This window comes from Pelobates fuscus, chromosome 12 (genome assembly GCF_036172605.1).
Source record: "Pelobates fuscus isolate aPelFus1 chromosome 12, aPelFus1.pri, whole genome shotgun sequence".
NCBI lineage: Eukaryota > Metazoa > Chordata > Amphibia > Anura > Pelobatidae > Pelobates > Pelobates fuscus.
In genome coordinates, this window is record NC_086328.1 from 73,468,573 (window position 1) to 73,487,368 (window position 18,796).

An 18,796-nucleotide genomic window follows, 5' to 3' on the forward strand; every position below is an offset into this window, starting at 1 on the left:
CAGAAGGGCGGCTCCGGTTTTTGTTCCAGGTGCTAGGGTATGGTTGAGTACTAGAAACATTCGTCTGAAGGTTCCTTCTATGAAATTCGCTCCTCGTTACATTGGCCCTTACAGGGTTCTGACTCGAATTAACCCAGTTGCGTATCGCCTAGCTCTTCCAACTGCCTTACGCATTCCTAACTCCTTTCATGTTTCTTTACTGAAACCGCTAGTCTGTAACAGATTTTCCTCCACTATATCCTCTCCTCGCTCTGTTCAGGTTGAGGGTCAGGAGGAGTATGAAATCAACTCCATCATCGATTCTCGAATCTCCCGGGGGAAGTTACAATATCTTATTGACTGGAAGGGATATGGTCCTGAGGAAAGGACTTGGGTACCTCAGGAGGATGTACATGCTCCTCGCCTCCGCAGGGCTTTTCACTCCCGTTTTCCATCTCGTCCCGGTTCCTTCCGCCCGGTGTGCGTTTCTGAGAGGGGGGGTACTGTCAGGGTACCTGTAGTCTCTACCTCAGAGGAGGTGAGAGACTTAGACATTTATCCTCCCAGAGGGGTTGTTTCTTCCGTTCCTCGCGGTTCTCTCGGCCATTTACAAGCCGACCGCGAGGGATCCACTTCCTTATATGACGCGACGCTCAGTAGTCGACGTCATGACGCCAACCCGGGTCGACCTGTCAGTCAAGTCCCGAGCACTAATCAGGACTCGTCGGGGGCGTGATTACCCTCTAGAATCAAGGTATAAAGTAAGGCTTTCGGCATCTGCTCATTGCCCTGTCGTGGTTCTAGCCTGTCTAGTCACTCAGTGCTCTTGTATTCTAGTTGTCTCTTTGGTTCTGACCCGGCTTGTTTGTACTACCCTGTTTATCTCTGTTACCCTTTGACTCGGCTTGTCTCTCGCTTACCTGTCCTCTCGTTCCCTCGACCTCGGCTTGTTCCTAGACCATTCTCTACTTACTCCTTACGTTAAGTCCGGCCATTCTAAGGTCCGGTATACGTACCTACCACCTGTTTGTACTCTGCGTGTTGGATCCCTGTCCCGATTCTGACAGTGGAAGAAGAAAGGAGCAGTCCTAAAGGATGGAGTATATTACAACAACTTTAGATTCTGCCTTCCTAAGAATTTATATCCAGCAGTTGTCCAATGGGCACATGGACCTGCACATCTGTCAAAATACTTAATGGCCGCCCTCATACAAAAGTATTATGAAGCACCTGGAATCACAACATTGATCAACAGCTTCTGTAGGGCCTGTGTCATTTGTGCAAAATGCAACCCAGGAAAACCAACCAAGGTGCCCTTGAAACACCTGGCTAAGCCCATGTACCCATTCCAGAGAATTCAGATTGATCACATACAAATGCCCAAGAGTGGGCCTCATGAGTATGCACTAGTAATAGTGGACATGTTCTCAGGCTGGCCAGAAGCCTACCCAGTGGCCAATATCACTGCCAAGACAACAGCAAAACGTCTACTTGCAGATATTGTATGTAGATTTGGACTTCCAGAAGTCATTGAAAGTGACCAGGGCCCAGCCTTTACAGCAACAGTGACTAAAGAAATTTGGAATGCTCTGGGAGTGACCCTAGCCTTTCACACCCCTTACCACCCACAAAGTAGTGGCAAAGTGGAACGCATGAATGGCACCCTAAAAGCCAGAATGTTAAAAATGTCACAAGAAACAAAGATGCCCTGGCCAGAAAGCTTGTCAGTAGCTTTATTCAGTGTTAGGCACACACCTAGAGGGAAGCACTCACTATCCCCATATGAGATTCTATTTGGGACTGCACCCAGACTAGGTTGTTATTACCCGCAACAGTTGCAGCTTCAAACTGATGTTTTAGTAGACTATGTAACTGAACTTGCAAATGCCTTAAACAAAATACATGCCCAAGTTTTCTCTTCAATTCCAGATCCCAAATCTGATACGGGTACCCACAACCTGCTTCCCGGAGATTGGGTTCTAGTCAAGAAATTTGTGCGGAAACACACCCTGGAACCAAGATTTGACGGGCCATTCCAAGTTCTCCTGATCACTGCAACCTCCGTCAAATTGGCCGGCAGGCCACATTGGATCCACGCTTCCCATTGCAAGAAAGCTCCTGCCCCAGAGGAAGCAGATACCGCACAACCATGTACCTCTGGTACATCTTCTCCTTAGTTAGCCTAACTAAGACCCAGCAAGTAGCCATCACCAAAGATGCCAGTGGGTATACCTTCTGGTACAATTCTTCATGTACCCGTGTAGCTACTTATACTTTTGATTACTGTGACATTGTAGAATGCCCATTCCCTACATCACAGATTCAAAATATCTATAGAGATATTCCTCATTCAAATGACCCCTATGTTTGTGTAGTTGACAAACAATGGGGGCATAATTGTAACCATTGGGGGGCGGCGGGATGGAATGCCGGGCCTGCCTGGGGTTACAAACCAAAAAGTGCCTTATCTAAAGTAGATGATCATGGTAGATCCCTCCTCCAAAGAATGACCTTAAACCATGAAATTAATCCTAAATATTGAGCATCCCAGTCCAACAGATGCAGACCAGTATGTAATGGGAATGTATTGGAAGAAAGGTTCCTATAACAAGCTAGGGCACTTCTACCTTAAAGATATGTGCCACTCTCCAGAGTGGCAAGGGGCCACCCATATGGTCTCAAATCCATTAAAACCACACATCCAGTCCTTTAAAGACATGATGGCCATTGCAAACCCCACCTTTGAAGATACCATGGCCGCTGAAACAGGTTTTAATGATGTTAATCTATGGTTGGAATGGATGAAATATAATGCCAACAAACATAACAGAACCGCATGCTATGTGTGTGGTGGTGCCCGGCCTCACCTCGGCACCGTACCTTTAACCTTGCCAGTAGATATAGAAGAATGTGTTTCTTTTTGCCTACCACTACAATTTCAATAGGTCCCTCTGCAAAGCATGGACAGTGGAATATCCTCTTTTAGCCAAGGATGTCAAACCCCCAGATGGTGTTACAGTTTATAAAGGTAACTACACTTGTTATGCTAATTATGATGGAATTGGTAAATTCTTGGGTAACTTCTCCAAAGTATTGTGCCGCCTACAGAACTGTTTCCATGAACCTGCTGCAATTCCATACTAGGTCATTGGGGGATATTTACTGGTTGTGTGGCGATTTACAGCTAAGATCCAGGATGGACAAGGAATGGTGGGGGGAGTGTACTCTGGCTAAAGCCATCATGCCTATACATATTATCTCTGACACACACCCTGACACACATGAGTCCAAACACACACCAGCCAAGGTTAAGCGTGAAGCCCCAGTAAAGGGCAGTTTTGACCCTCACATCTATATTGATGCCATTGGGGTGCCTAGGGGGGTGCCCAATGAATTTAAAGCAAGAGATGAAGTTGCTGCAGGATTTGAATCACTTTTTACCATAGTTACTGCAAACAAGAATTTGAATTGGATAAATTACATTTATTACAACCAACAACGCTTTGTTAACTACACCAGGGATGCCCTCCAGGGATTAGCCGAACAGCTGCAGGCTACATCCCAAATGTCCTTCCAGAATAGAATGGCCTTAGACATGATTTTAGTTGAAAAAGGGGGTGTATGTAAAATTTTGCCCGACACCATGACATGTTGTACTTACATCCCAGAAAACACAGGCCCTAATGGTAAAGTCACCTTAGCCATAGAAAAGTTAAATGAGCTCTCTGAAGAGTTAAAAAGGAATTCTGGGATAAAAGATCCCTGGGAAAGATGGTTTGGTTGGATGACAGGTTGGCAAAAAGCTTTAATGCATATTGGTATGGCAATACTAATTTCTCTTTTTATCTTTGCTCTTCTCGTTTGTTGTGTCCTCCCTTGTCTGAGAAAATTCCTACAGAAGACTGTAGACCAAGCAACACCAACTTTTGCACATCTGGCAGTTGATGACCAAGATTTTCAGGATCTCAACTCACCCTGTATACCGCTGTAAACTATCCCTTTTGTTGATAAAGTGCAAGAGTTCTAGGAAGGGACCAGCTTAGGGACAGCATCCGTCTGTAATGGGTAAAGTCTCCGTGTGGAGAAGTGGTGGACAAGCCACCATGGGCCACCCATGGGAGTGAAGTGTTCGAGAGCCATGCTGACGGATGAGTTAGCCTATTAGGGTCAGATTAAGGGACAGAATTGCACTTTGCATTAACACCTAGCTAGCGGCCACGGGGTTTCTGTGCCTTTGGGCTAACACGTCTTCTGGTATTAACAAATAAAGTTGATCTTTTTAGAATCTAACATTTCATAGGGGGGACTGATGTAGAATTATTAAAAACCTGTATTGAACCTGTGTTGAATATTTGAACTAACTCCATTTTAACCCACATTACCTGACAGATCCGCCATTTTAAACTACATTACATGACAGAATTTCCTAACAGCATTTAGTGTAATGAATAGAGACTGTATTTTCTATAAAGACATGACTAACCCCGGAATTATTGAATCTCCTGTAACATGCAACAAAGTATATACAAATACAAAAAGAGAAGTCCTGCGCTTAAGCAGCAAGGACTACAACACACATCAGCCCCAATATATAGTAAAAACCAAAGAAAAGAAAATGTTACTTGCCCTTTTTCCTTAATCCCTATGTATATTTAGACAAATGGAGGTCATTTAGTTGCTCCAATGGCCATTGGAGGGATGCCCGCCTGCCAACGTCAAGGCTGACCCCCCCTAAGCGGGTCCTAACACTGACCCTTCAGCCTGCTTCCTTGAGCTTCTGGCAAAGATATCTCTAATGAGACAGAAAGGGGTATTTTTTATATACACCCCTTTACTTATTAACCCTTAATAGGGAACACATGGGATGGGTAGCAGCATTGTAACCAGGCTGTGTGATACAAAGTAAATACAAATACAAAAAGAGAAGTCCTGCGCTTAAGCAGCAAGGACTACAACACACATCAGCCCCAATATATAGTAAAAACCAAAGAAAAGAAAATGTTACTTGCGCCTTTTCCTTAATCCCTATGTATATTTAGACAAATGGAGGTCATTTAGTTGCTCCAATGGCCATTGGAGGGATGCCCGCCTGCCAACGTCAAGGCAAACCCCCCCTAAGCGGGTCCTAACACTGACCCTTCAGCCTGCTTCCTTGAGCTTCTGGCAAAGATATCTCTAATGAGACAGAAAGGGGTATTTTTTATATACACCCCTTTACTTATTAACCCTTAATAGGGAACACATGGGATGGGTAGCAGCATTGTAACCAGGCTGTGTGATACAAAGTAAATACAAATACAAAAAGAGAAGTCCTGCGCTTAAGCAGCAAGGACTACAACACACATCAGCCCCAATATATAGTAAAAACCAAAGAAAAGAAAATGTTACTTGCGCTTTTTCCTTAATCCCTATGTATATTTAGACAAATGGAGGTCATTTAGTTGCTCCAATGGCCATTGGAGGGATGCCCGCCTGCCAACGTCAAGGCAGACCCCCCCTAAGCGGGTCCTAACACTGACCCTTCAGCCTGCTTCCTTGAGCTTCTGGCAAAGATATCTCTAATGAGACAGAAAGGGGTATTTTTTATATACACCCCTTTACTTATTAACCCTTAATAGGGAACACATGGGATGGGTAGCAGCATTGTAACCAGGCTGTGTGATACAAAGTAAATACAAATACAAAAAGAGAAGTCCTGCGCTTAAGCAGCAAGGACTACAACACACATCAGCCCCAATATATAGTAAAAACCAAAGAAAAGAAAATGTTACTTGCGCTTTTTCCTTAATCCCTATGTATATTTAGACAAATGGAGGTCATTTAGTTGCTCCAATGGCCATTGGAGGGATGCCCGCCTGCCAACGTCAAGGCAGACCCCCCCTAAGCGGGTCCTAACACTGACCCTTCAGCCTGCTTCCTTGAGCTTCTGGCAAAGATATCTCTAATGAGACAGAAAGGGGTATTTTTTATATACACCCCTTTACTTATTAACCCTTAATAGGGAACACATGGGATGGGTAGCAGCATTGTAACCAGGCTGTGTGATACAAAGTAAATACAAATACAAAAAGAGAAGTCCTGCGCTTAAGCAGCAAGGACTACAACACACATCAGCCCCAATATATAGTAAAAACCAAAGAAAAGAAAATGTTACTTGCGCTTTTTCCTTAATCCCTATGTATATTTAGACAAATGGAGGTCATTTAGTTGCTCCAATGGCCATTGCAGGGATGCCCGCCTGCCAACGTTAAGGCAGACCCCCCCTAAGCGGGTCCTAACACTGACCCTTCAGCCTGCTTCCTTGAGCTTCTGGCAAAGATATCTCTAATGAGACAGAAAGGGGTATTTTTTATATACACCCCTTTACTTATTAACCCTTAATAGGGAACACATGGGATGGGTAGCAGCATTGTAACCAGGCTGTGTGATACAAAGTAAATACAAATACAAAAAGAGAAGTCCTGCGCTTAAGCAGCAAGGACTACAACACACATCAGCCCCAATATATAGTAAAAACCAAAGAAAAGAAAATGTTACTTGCGCTTTTTCCTTAATCCCTATGTATATTTAGACAAATGGAGGTCATTTAGTTGCTCCAATGGCCATTGGAGGGATGCCCGCCTGCCAACGTCAAGGCAGACCCCCCCTAAGCGGGTCCTAACACTGACCCTTCAGCCTGCTTCCTTGAGCTTCTGGCAAAGATATCTCTAATGAGACAGAAAGAGGTATTTTTTATATACACCCCTTTACTTATTAACCCTTAATAGGGAACACATGGGATGGGTAGCAGCATTGTAACCAGGCTGTGTGATACAAAGTAAATACAAATACAAAAAGAGAAGTCCTGCGCTTAAGCAGCAAGGACTACAACACACATCAGCCCCAATATATAGTAAAAACCAAAGAAAAGAAAATGTTACTTGCGCTTTTTCCTTAATCCCTATGTATATTTAGACAAATGGAGGTCATTTAGTTGCTCCAATGGCCATTGGAGGGATGCCCGCCTGCCAACGTCAAGGCAGACCCCCCCTAAGCGGGTCCTAACACTGACCCTTCAGCCTGCTTCCTTGAGCTTCTGGCAAAGATATCTCTAATGAGACAGAAAGGGGTATTTTTTATATACACCCCTTTACTTATTAACCCTTAATAGGGAACACATGGGATGGGTAGCAGCATTGTAACCAGGCTGTGTGATACAAAGTAAATACAAATACAAAAAGAGAAGTCCTGCGCTTAAGCAGCAAGGACTACAACACACATCAGCCCCAATATATAGTAAAAACCAAAGAAAAGAAAATGTTACTTGCGCTTTTTCCTTAATCCCTATGTATATTTAGACAAATGGAGGTCATTTAGTTGCTCCAATGGCCATTGGAGGGATGCCCGCCTGCCAACGTCAAGGCAGACCCCCCCTAAGCGGGTCCTAACAATGCAACAAAGTATAACCAAGGCCATGGCCAAGGCCATGAGAAGCTGGCCTAATTAAATGTTCTATTCATAAAAGAACCCTGCACCTGACCACGAGTCTGACATCACTGACTACCCAAAATGACGCTCAAGCCCCCCTTCCCACCGAGTAAGCCTCGTGCTGGGTAAGATGGCGCTTGAGCCATCTGTCCACACCCGTGTCCAGAACAATACCACCTCCCGGTGGGAGGACACCTAGCTAACCACTTAATTCTTGAGCCAATTAATAATATTGATGGGTGGACATTGACATAGCCACTTAACATTTAATCCGAATAATGATGTTTATTTACTGATATCTCGATAATCAATGATGATGTAATTTCGCTCTTATAAGGGTCTGCGTGTCAGGGTACCTGTGGTCTCTACCTGTGGTCTCTACCAATCAGGGTACCAATCAGGGTACCTGTGGTCTCTACCAATCAGGACGCCTCGGAGGCGTGGTTACTGCTCTGAACAGGGTATTTAACAGAGCTTCTTTCATTAGCTCATTGCCCTGTCGTGGTTCTAGCTTGTTCTAGTCACTCAGTGCTTGTGTATTCTATTATCCCTTTTGGTTTTGACCCGGCTTGTTTACCTTACTCTGCTTATCTCTGTTACCCTTGATTCGGCTTGTCTCTCGCTTACCTGTCTTCTGTTACCCTCGACCTCGGCTTGTCTTTGACCATTCTATACTGTACTACTTACGTTAGTCCGGCCACTCTAAGGTCCGGTATACGTATCTGGCTACTGTTTGTACTCTGCGTGTTGGATCCCTGTCCCGATCCTGACATTACGACAGGGCCAATGGATCCTGCAAGTACAAACAGTCAGCTGGCTTCTCCTGATCCTAGGTTTGAAGCCATGGATCACAGAATGGATCAGATGGCGCTTGCGCTACAGGCTCTATTATCTCGTGCCAATAACCCACCAGAGGAGATACGTAATACCCCTGTTTCTCCTGTCGGTTCAGGTCTAGAGGTAGCCACAGTGGGTGCTTCTTCTCGCATTACCCCCCCAGTACGCTATGGTGGGGCTCCTGAGAAGTGTCGTGGTTTCTTAAACCAAATTAGTATCCACTTTGAATTGCAACCTCGCTCTTATCCTACAGATAGGGCAAAGGTAGGATTTATTATCACCCTACTTATTGAGAAAGCTCTGAGATGGGCCAACCCATTATGGGAGAACGATAACCCATTAGTTTATAACTATAACGCCTTTGTAGCTGCTTTTAGAAGAACATTTGACCCTCCAGGTAGAAAGGTTAATGCAGCCAGATTACTGTTGCGTCTGAAACAGGAGAACCGAACACTGGTGGATTATGCACTAGAGTTCAGGTCTCTGGCGTCAGAGGTCAAGTGGAATGAGCAGGCGTATATGGATGTATTTTTGAATGGCTTATCTGAAGTAATCCTTGATGAGGTTGCTACCAGAGAACTCCCCGAGAATTTAGAGGATTTAATTTCGTTCATCTCTCGTATAGATGAACGTTTAAGAGAGAGACAGAACACTCGAGAGAGGAACCGGAGACCTTCTTTTAGTTTAGCCCCCGCTTTTCCAAGTCCTGACTCCACGGTATCTTTGCTTCCTGAACCTATGCAGATAGGGTATACCCGCCTCTCTGAGGAGGAAAGACAGTACAGGAGAAGAGAGGGTTTGTGTATGTATTGTGGAGCTAAGGGTCATTTACTCTCGAACTGTTCTAACCGCCCGGGAAACGCTCGCACCTAAGTCTCTCTAGAGGACAGGCCTTGGGTGTTTCTATATTGTCCTCTACTCCTAATTATAAAGATCACAGGCTTCTGCTACCAGTTTCCTTAACTTGCGGGAGGGAAGTAGTAAGGGCTATGGCTTTGATAGATTCCGGTGCTGCTGAGAATTTTATCGACCAAGCCTTTGCTAGTAAAAACAATTTCCCATCCCAGCTAAGGGAGACACCCTTGGCCGTTGAGGCCATAGATGGTAGACCACTACTAGACCCTGTTATCTTTCGTGAGACCATACCCATTGATTTAAATGTTGGTATCCTACACGTGGAGAAGTTATCTCTTCTGCTCATTTCGTCTCCTTCCGTTCCCATAGTTCTGGGGTATCCATGGTTGAAAGAACATAACCCTATTATCGATTGGGAGTTAGGGGAGATACTCTCGTGGGGCCAGGGCTGCCAGGATCGGTGTTTGTGCAAGGTTTCTCCATTAGCTAATATTAACATACAGGAGAATCCTACTCAGTCCACAGAAAGACAAATACCAGACCTTTACCTAGACTTAAGGGCAGTGTTTGACAAGAAGAATGCCGATTCTTTGCCGCCACACAGGTCATTTGACTGTAAAATTAAGCTTCTACCCGGGACTATGCCTCTGAGGGGCCATGTATATCCTTTGTCTGTTCAGGAAAACTCGGTTCTAGAGGAGTATATTCAGGAGAATTTAGAAAAGGGATTCATCAGGAGGTCTTCTTCTCCGGCCGGGGCGGGGTTCTTTTTCCTTAAGAAGAAGGATGGCACGCTGAGACCTTGTATCGATTACCGAGGCTTGAATAAAATAACTGTCAGAAATGCCTATCCTATCCCACTGATTACCGAGTTATTTGATCGTCTTAAGGGCTCCAAAATCTTCACCAAGTTAGATCTCAGAGGGGCTTACAATTTGGTGAGAATCCAGCAAGGTCACGAGTGGATGACGGCATTCAATACCCGGTATGGCCATTACGAATACACTGTTATGCCATTTGGACTATGCAATGCTCCTGCAGTATTTCAGGATTTGATTAATGAGGTACTTAGGGAGTTTCAGCATGATTGTGTTATTGTTTACCTGGACGACTTACTAATACACTCTAAGGAGATTGAGACTCACCATAGACAGGTCAGAAAGGTGTTACACAAACTTCTGCAACATGGTCTATACTGCAAATTGGAGAAGTGCAGTTTTGATCAGTCTCAGGTAGACTTTCTTGGGTACGTGATTTCTGGGGAAGGTTTTAAAATGGATCCTGGTAAACTCCAATCTATTTTAGACTGGCCTTTGCCCAAAGGACTCAAGGCTATCCAAAGGTTTATTGTTTTTTCCAACTACTATAGGCGCTTCATTAAGGGTTACTCCTCTATCATTGCGCCTATTACCAATATGACCAAACAAGGGGCTGATACTAAGTTCTGGTCTGAGGAAGCTCTTGGTGCTTTTAAGACTCTCAAGGAACTTTTTGCCTCAGCTCCCATTCTAGTTCATCCTGATACGACTCTGCCTTTCTTGCTCGAGGTCGATGCTTCTGAGACAGGAGTTGGGGCTGTTCTGTCTCAAAGGTTAGGGGTGGATAAACCGTTACACCCTTGTGGTTTCTTCTCTAAAAAAATTTCTGGGCCTGAGAGCAGATATGACATCGGGGAGAGGGAACTGTTAGCGGTCATTTAGGCTTTAAAGGAGTGGAGACATTTACTGGAAGGGACACTACACCCTGTTACTATTCTAACGGATCATAAGAACTTGTCTTATATTGGGGAGGCTAAGCGCTTGTCCGCCAGGCAGGCTCGCTGGGCCTTGTTCCTCACTCACTTTAATTATGTACTTACGTATAGACCTGGTTCTAAGAACTCTAAAGCCGATGCTTTGTCTCGTCAATACGAACCATCCACTATAACTGAACCACTTCTGTCCTCCATAGTTCCTAAGGGGAATATCATCGCGAACACGAATCTCAGGATTCACTCTCCATTGCTTTCTGAGATCATGAAGTTTCAGCATTTGGCACCCAAACAGACCCCTGGGGATCGACACTTCGTTCCTGCCGCTCTCCAACTGGAGGTGCTACGCTGTCTCCATAACAGCAAGGTGGCTGGGCATCCTGGCATCCGCAAGACTTATGCGCTGGTCTCTAAAGATTTTTGGTGGCCTGACTTACGCAAGGATATTAAAGAATTCATCGGGGCATGTGAAGTTTGTACCAAGACCAAGCTACCCCATTCGCTTCCATGCGGATTTCTGCACCCTTTAGAGGTTCCTGAAAAGCCTTGGTCCTGCCTGGCAATGGACTTCATTGTTGATTTGCCTATCTCTAAAAAGCAGACTGTCATCCTCACTGTGGTAGACAGATTTACTAAAATGGCTCACTTCATTCCCTTACCTAAACTCCCATCTTCGCCCGAGTTAGCGGAGATATTCGCCAGGGAGATTTTCCGTTTGCATGGGATACCTTCCCAAATTGTCTCTGACAGAGGCTCCCAATTTGTTTCCCGTTTTTGGAGATCATTCTGCTTCCAACTAGGCATCAAATTGAATTTCTCCTCTGCCTATCATCCTCAGTCCAATGGAGCGGCTGAACGCACTAACCAAAAAGTTGAACAATATTTACGTTGTTTCGTTTCAGAACACCAGGACGATTGGGTCGGTTTGATTCCTTGGGCGGAGTTTGCACATAACAATCTCATTTGTGATTCTACGCATTCTAGCCCTTTTTTCTTGAATTATGGCTTTCATCCTTCCATCCTTCCTTCTGAGTCTTCTTCTCAAGGGATACCGTCGGTGGATGTTCATGTTGCCAATTTAAGAAAGTTGTGGGATCGAACTCGACAAATCCTTCTGCACAATTCTACGCTGGTTAAAAAACACGCTGACAAACGTAGAAGGGCAGCACCGGTGTTTGTTCCAGGCGATAGAGTATGGTTAAGTACTAGAAACATTCGGTTAAAAGTGCCGTCCATGAAATTTGCTCCTCGATATATTGGACCGTACAGGGTACTGTCTCAAATTAACCCAGTTGCGTATCGTTTAGCGTTGCCTAATGCCTTACGCATTCCTAATTCATTTCATGTTTCCTTGCTAAAACCATTAATATGTAACAGGTTCTCCTCCACGATCGCCCCTCCCCGCTCAGTTCAGGTGGAGGGTCAGGAGGAGTATGAGGTCAATTCCATCGTTGATTCTCGAATCTCCTGGGGGAAACTGCAATATCTGGTCGATTGGAAGGGTTATGGTCCTGAGGAGAGAAGTTGGGTACCTCAGGAGGAGGTGCATGCTCCCCGTCTCCGCAGGGCGTTTCACTCTCGATTCCCTTCTCGCCCTGGTGTATTCCGCCCGGTGGGCGTATCTGAGAGGGGGGGTACTGTCAGGGTACCTGTGGTCTCTACCTCTGAAAGAGGTAGAGACTTAGCTGTTCCTCCATCCAGACGGCCTGATGGCTCCCTTCTCCACGGTCTATCCGGTCATGCAAGGCCGGCCGCGAGGGAGTGACTGCCTTTTACAGCATCTAGGCAGGAAGTTGTCATCAGGACACTCCTCCGGAACGACCTGTCACTCAATTGCTGCAGGACCAATCAGGACGCCTCGGAGGCATGGTTACTGCTCTGAACAGGGTATTTAACAGAGCTTCTTTCATTAGCTCATTGCCCTGTCGTGGTTCTAGCTTGTTCTAGTCACTCAGTGCTTGTGTATTCTATTATCCCTTTTGGTTTTGACCCGGCTTGTTTACCTTACTCTGCTTATCTCTGTTACCCTTGATTCGGCTTGTCTCTCGCTTACCTGTCTTCTGTTACCCTCGACCTCGGCTTGTCTTTGACCATTCTATACTGTACTACTTACGTTAGTCCGGCCACTCTAAGGTCCGGTATACGTATCTGGCTACTGTTTGTACTCTGCGTGTTGGATCCCTGTCCCGATCCTGACACTGCGAGCCCGCTTTTCATCAGATGCTAATAAATTTTCTCAAAGTTATTTTAACCTGAACTCCGTGTGTCAGTGTGAATTTACTTCTGCGTATACGCAATTTAATCATCTCAGATTTGGACAGGAACAGATAGATATTTAAACATATTTGTTTATTTCTAAATTAATCTACATCAAATTCATGGCTGAACTAACACAACAGCTGTGGCAGGTCTGCAAAATTAAATCCCTCCTCAGTTCCCCATACCACCCCCAGACCAATGGACTATGCGAGAGGTTTAATGGGACCCTTAAACAAATGTTCAAAACCTTCACCCAGGAATATAGAGACTGGGAACGTTTCCTACCGCACCTCCTGTTCGCTTATCGGGAGGTGCCTCAGGAAACTACCGGATTCTCTCCGTTCGAACTGCTGTATGGACGCAAGGTCCGGGGCCCCCTAGACCTGATGCGAGAGCATTGGGAGGGAGAGACGGAGAATGCTGGGGTCCCCATCATACCATATGTCCTAGAGCTTAGGGACCGCATGGAGCAATTAGCCAGGTCGGTCCGGGCTAACCTCCAGGCGGCCCAGAGGCGACAGAAGGTCTGGTATGATAGGGGAGCGAGGAAAAGGAGCTTTGAGCTAGGACAAAAAGTAATGGTACTCAAACCCATTAAAGCCGACAAATTGCAGGCAGCCTGGCAGGACCCTTACCAGATAGTGGAGAAGAGAGGGGACACCACATATGTAATTGCCAGCTGTCACGATCCGAGCCTAAGGAAATTGTTCCATGTCAACATGTTAAAAGCATATCTTCAACACCCCGAAGATGTATTGGCCATCTGTAGCCCCGCAGCCGAAGACCCCGATAACCTGCCCATTCCCAACTTGCTCACCCAAGATAACCCGGCCGATATAGTGAGCCAAGTACAGATAGGCGAACGGCTTAACCCAGTAGAGAGGGAGCAATTACATCAATTGCTCCGAGAGAAACAGGCAATGTTCTCCCAGAAGCCAGGATACACTAATTTAGCTACCCACCAGGTAGATACCCCCGGACAGCAGCCCTTAAGACAGGCCCCCTACCGCATCTCCGAAGCGGTCAGAGCCGGGATGAAACAACAAATCACGGAAATGCTGAGACTAGGGGTCATTGAGTCCTCCGATAGCCCCTGGGCATCACCGGTAGTACTGGTACCCAAAAAGGACGGTACTACCAGATTCTGTGTGGACTATCGGAAGCTTAATGAAAAAACTGTGACAGACGCCTACCCCATGCCCAGGGTAGACGAGCTACTGGATCGCATAGCCAGGGGAAACTACCTAACCACCATTGACCTATGTAAGGGTTACTGGCAAATCCCCCTGGCCAGGGAAGCTATCCCTAAGTCGGCATTCGGCACCCCGTTTGGCTTATATCACTTCAAGGTTATGCCATTTGGGATGAAAAATGCCCCAGCCACGTTCCAGCGCTTAGTGGATAGACTCCTTGATGGCTTCCAGGATTTTGCTTGCGCATACCTGGACGACATAGCGATCCATAGCACGTCCTGGGAGGAACACCTAGCCCACGTAGGGATGGTCTTGGAAACCTGAGAAATGCCATTTTGGAATGGCTGAAGTGCAGTACCTGGGTCATAGAGTGGGGTGCGGGAAACAACGACCAGAGCCTGCTAAGATAGAGGCAGTCGCCAATTGGCCCACCCCCACCACTAAGACACAAGTACTAGCCTTTTTAGGTACAGCAGGGTATTACCAGAGGTTCGTGCCCGACTATAGTGCCATTGCCAAACCCCTGACGGACTTAACCAAGAAAAACCTTCCTCGACAGGTCCTGTGGTCTCCCCACTGTGAAACGGCGTTTCAGACTTTAAAAACTGCTCTTGTGAATGCTCCCGTGTTGGTTGCCCCAGCCCCTAACAAACGTTTTATCGTTCACACAGATGCTTCCATGTTCGGGCTGGGAGCTGTCCTCAGCCAAGTAGGCGAAGACGGAGGGGAGCACCCTATTGCCTACATCAGTCGCAAACTCCTACCACGCGAAGTTAGCTATGCAGCCGTGGAAAAGGAGTGCTTGGCACTGGTGTGGGCACTAAAGAAATGGACTCCTTATTTGTACGGACAAGAGTTCACTCTGGTTATGGATCACAACCCATTGGTAGGGCTAAACCGGGTCTCTGGAGATAATGGCCGACTATTACGGTGGCCCTACAACCGTTTAATTTCACCATCACTTACCGACCCGGGAAACTGAATGGCAATGCCGATGGATTGTCCAGGCAAACGGATATCAGCCCAGCCTAACCAGAAATCTGGACAGCCTTAGTCTACCCCGAAAAGGGGTCAGACGGTGTCTGCTAGAGTGTTCCACAAAGAGGGAGCACTGTTACATTACTGTTTCATCGCTGCTACTACTGACCTTTTTGCTGGAAAACTACCAAATACCTGAAAGGATTGATACCGAAGTTCGACAAACGAACGACGGACCCCCCAGTTCTCGGCGTGTGCCGCCACTTAACCCCGGTCACCTCTGGAAGTACCGAACGGCCGACCACCCAGCTGAAGACGTGTGCCGCCACTTGATCACCCAGGGAGTTGCGGTTTGCGGTTAACCATAAGCTAATTGAGATGGAATGTTGTGGTTAACCACAGGCTAAGTACCCTCCCGGGTGGCCCCCGATTCGTACCCCGAACAGTAATGACTTCCAGACAGAGAGCGGGGGTTCATATATCCGTCTGGCCGTAGAGAGCTCCATAAGATCACACCGAGGTGCCACTGCCTATTACCAGCACTTAAAACATGGCCGCCACCTCGTGTTCGGGACTAAAACCATACGAAAGACTTTGTATGCCAGAGACTGAACGTGCCATTCGTGAGATCGGAGCGCTATTCGCATGGATGATGCGCTCTGAACCGAGCTGCCTAATGATGGGTGGAATGTAAGGGATTCCTAGTGAAATATTATAATTGTGTATTTTATACTGTTTTCTTTTATGGTTATTCCACCTGGGATTTTGGGCCCTTGGTGATAATCGAGGCATTCCAGCCGTTGGATTCATTATCCCCAAGAAGGGCGGGGACTTATTTCAAAGGATACAGTATATTGTTATTGGCTGAATGTATGTTCGTCCCGACATGCCACTCGGCCCAGAGGGGGTTGTCCCTGGACCGAGAATGTTTGCATAAATACCGCTGTACTGTGTCAGTAAAGCCAGTTCTTATTTTGACCCTCAAATCGCAGCCTCGACTCGTTTTGTGGGAAAAGGGTATCCTAGCTGGGCTATAGCTAGTGGGAGATACTACACTTACAGGTCTCTACCGATTGCAGCTCCGTTCGACTCTTTGTGTTCGGGAACCAGGACATCCAAACGATCAAACCTCCTGCTAGCCCGGAGGCAATCGTAACAATCACATTCACATAAAAATCACATATTCAAAATCAATCCATTCAGGGGAACAACATATTAAAAAATTGCATGAATCAGACCAGGGGTTCAAAAGTTAGTAAAAAATATTTTGGGCCCTGGCTGGCACATGGCTATCTGGCTCAGACCAGTTTTACAGAGCCCTATCTCCTGGAGACAATGGAGAAGTAATCCAATTACCTCCCAGGACAGAGACCAGACTCCATTATGCACATGGGGACACAAAGACAGTAAAACACTTTAAAATACATAAAGTCACCTTTTACACATAACACACAGACAGATAGCTGGGATCTGAGCGCACAAAACTACTGAATAGCGCTCAGATCCTATTCACACAGTTCAATTGCCATGGAGCTAAAGTCTTTCCCATAGTCTTTCATTATATGAATGGGCTCCATGGCATAGCTATCTGGGGTATCACCGCTCACACAGGGCAAGTACCGAATGACCCCACTGTATTTAAAGGGCCAGAATGAGTGACATGCACTCTGTTAGGGCCGAATAAGTTTTTTTAAAGGGCCCAATCTCCCAGGGCCATAGTCCAAAGGCAGCAGGCGGGCAACCAGGCTTCTCCAGTTCATAGTGGCGAGGTTGGTTTTGCCACACTTCTCCCTTTTACCAATTAGACTAACAGGGTACCTGACCTCCTGCCGGTCAGTGCCCTGATTAGTCCAGCAACCCACCCACAAAGCAGAAACCGCAGTACAGCCCACCCACCATAACTGGTTACTACACCTGGGTGGAGGAGAACTTTGTCCAGATCTAGGTGTCTCACCACGGCTGTGTGGGGGGCTGGTAGTCTGCCTTGGTGGGTTGCTGAGTGGGCAGAGACAAGCGGTACTCTGCCCTGGTGCCAGTACTACCGCGGAAGTAGCCTGGTTGGAGCCTGGTTGTGGGAGGGAGAGACCGACTGTCTCCCCTCTGGATACACCGCTCTGTGGCTGGGGGACAGGACCGACCGTCCCTACCCCTTGTGCTGTAAGTGCAGAGACTACGGTCCCATCTGCACAGTTGTGGGGCTTAACATATCCCCTTGGTGGGTTAGGCTGCCGCTGGGGAGAGGGGTTAGCAGGCTCCTCTCCCTAGCACTCTCTCTGCTGGTGGAGAGGGGGACCAGCTGTCTCCCCTTTCATTATTTTGTCCTGCTGCTGGGGTATGAGACTGACGGTCTCTGCCCCCTGCAGGACACTCTGCTGCTGGGGAGGAAGGACGGCACCTTCAGCTGCGGTGCACACTGCCGCTGGGGAGGAAGGATGGCACCTTTATCTCCCTGGGGTACACACTGCCGCTGGGGAGGAAGGATGGCACCTTCAGCTCCCTGGGGTACACACTGCCGCTGGGGAGGAAGGACGGCACCTTCTGCTCCCTGGGACACACACTGCCGCTGGGGAGGAAGGACGACACCTTCAGCTCCCTGGGGTACACACTGTCGCTGGGGAGGAAGGACGGCACCTTCTGCTCCCTGGGACACACAGTGCCGCTGGGGAGGAAGGATGACACTTTCAGCTCCCTGGGATACACACTGCCGCTGGGGAGGAAGGACGACACTTTCAGCTCCCTGGGACACACACTGCCGCTGGGGAGGAAGGACGACACTTTCAGCTCCCTGGGGTACACACTGTCGCTGGGGAGGGAGGACGGCACCTTTTGCTCCCTGGGGGACACACTGCCGCTGGGGAGGACGGACGACACCATAAGCTCCTTGGGTTACACACTGCCGCTGGGGAGGACGGACGACACCATCAGCTCCCTGGGTTACACACTGCCGCTGGGGAGGAAGGACGACACCTTCAGCACACTGCCGCTGGTGGAGGAAGGACTGCACTTTCAGCTCCCGGGGCTTCCTTTTTGGCCAAATTTACTAGGGATTGCAGGTACTCTCCTACTAGTTTCCTGGCGAGCTGCACGGCTCTCTCTGGGGGGATGGATCCATAGCCAGACAGCACCTCATCAACCTCTCTGTCAAATTCCTCCTGAGTGTAGTCATATGCCATGCTTGCTCTGCTGAAGTTGATTCTTTTGTAGATAGGGTCGCTGTACGGGTACTAGCGTTTCCCTCAATTTGTAATCCATGGAATGGTGTTGCCCTGTAGCTGTCCTTCTGGGCTGTGGAAATGATCCCGCCGCTTGCCACCAATTGCTGCGGACCGTTTCGCACAGAAGGGGATAAAAACTGTTTAGGTGATAATCCCCTTTCCCATAGACCCACAGCTACTGCAAGCACCAATCTCCCGAACTGCAAACTGTACGAATCTTCCAACTCCCGAATTGTAAACACACGAACCCTGGAATAGCTGAA

The 18,796-nt window shown here is 47.2% G+C and overlaps 1 protein-coding gene across 1 annotated transcript in view; it reads right to left on the reverse strand.

Moving 5' to 3' along the window:
* The window catches only part of ZDHHC24 (zinc finger DHHC-type containing 24), a 177,988-nt gene extending 161,064 nt beyond the window's left edge, over nt 1–16,924 (reverse strand). The window contains exon 1 of the mRNA XM_063438591.1: nt 16,919–16,924. The gene's annotated coding sequence lies outside the window, so the exon portion shown is untranslated. The remainder of the gene's footprint in view (nt 1–16,918) is intronic.
* Nucleotides 16,925–18,796: the final 1,872 nt, after the last annotated feature.